At 37.1% G+C, this 1498-nt stretch overlaps 1 pseudogene; it reads right to left on the reverse strand.

The window, feature by feature from the left end:
• Positions 1 to 810: 810 nt before the first annotated feature.
• LOC124721556 lies at positions 811 to 968 on the reverse strand (annotated as a pseudogene).
• Between the last annotated feature and the right edge of the window lie 530 nt (positions 969 to 1498).

Here is a 1498-nt window from a genome sequence, read left to right on the forward strand (position 1 = left end):
TCTAATATAATTCTGACACGGTCACCGAACCTTAGCAGCTATGTTAAAAGGATCTACCTCAGTTCACAACAACAAAGAAAGTTAAGAAATATACTTATTAAGTATTCACATTATTTGACGGTAAATCAAGTGTAATAAATCCGTATGTATACCATGTGGACGTGATGTCACATGAAACACTTTGCCAAAAATCTTTCTGCACCCTATGGGTAAAGCGAGAGGCCGTTGCTGGAAAAATAAAATCAATGCTTCATAAAATGTCATTGAACCATTTCATTCCTCATACTGTAATCCACTGTTAGTAAGAGATAAACCTGATGGCCAGATTCATTTACTCGTGAGTGCTATTATGAAAATTAACGTCTGATGTTCCCAGCTATAGTACGTGGCAAAGCTACAAACTTTCGTTTTACTTGACTTGTGCATAGCTGCTCAAAATTTTGAACATTGATTTTTAGCAATGTAATTTTACGTTTTAGCAACAGTTCATTCTGATGAAGACACCCCTAATAGATGTCGAAACCAATGTCAATGTACCTAACCTTTACGTGCAACCAGTTAGCTGTTTAATCTTATACTGAAACTAATATACGGTTGCTGAATAACAGCCACGTTCAAAACGGTAAAATTAATTAAATAATTATGCCAGTTCACACATCGCCTGAAAGTTTAGAACAATTGTTACAGAAATTCTGTGGTGTGCAATTTTTAACTAGCATCGATCGCAGGTCTTCGTAGTAGCAGGTCTTATTGTCTAAAGAATCTAGAAAATATACGGCTTATGTTCACGCTGGTAGAAGCTACAATTTCATGTAGTGCCCTTTGGACTCAGTGCATGTTGCAAGCCGTGACAGAGCTGGAGCAAGCCCCTAACACTCCGTTATCCACGTAGGACATATCAGATATTAAGCTGATAATAACAAGCAAATACTACACTTTGATCGTAACCGAAAGGTATCCGAAGGTCTGACCGATTTCGTCGACTAAGCAGCAGAATTTACTGATTACTGAACTGTCTTAATGAAAAAAATTGAAAGATTCTCTACCACAAGTAACATTAAACAGATTCTGAAACGAAGATTTCATCTGCGAAGTAACACGATTCGACCTATCTTCAGAGAATTTAATCATTTTGTACGAACATATGCAAGTACACAAGTACACAATGGAATTCATTGAACCATTTGAACAAATAGCAAACAACATACCAGTCTACACAACCACGTCTGTACCCTCAGATCTCTTAAAGACCACTAAACCTGTTAATGTTTGGGTAAACCTATTGCCATGTCTGCTGAACGAACAATTAATCCCGTTAGAAAATGTAAAAAATAAACTTACTGCACACTCTAAACAGGATAGAATTCGACAGAGGGCCTATGACAAAAAGTTACGGCATGTCCAAGAACATTCAACAGGGGAAACGTGTTTTTGAAATCACTTTCAAAATCTTCACCTCTACACAATAGTAAATGGCAACTCCTGTACAGTGGACCAC

This window comes from Schistocerca piceifrons, chromosome 1 (genome assembly GCF_021461385.2).
Source record: "Schistocerca piceifrons isolate TAMUIC-IGC-003096 chromosome 1, iqSchPice1.1, whole genome shotgun sequence".
Taxonomy (NCBI): Eukaryota; Metazoa; Arthropoda; class Insecta; order Orthoptera; family Acrididae; genus Schistocerca; species Schistocerca piceifrons.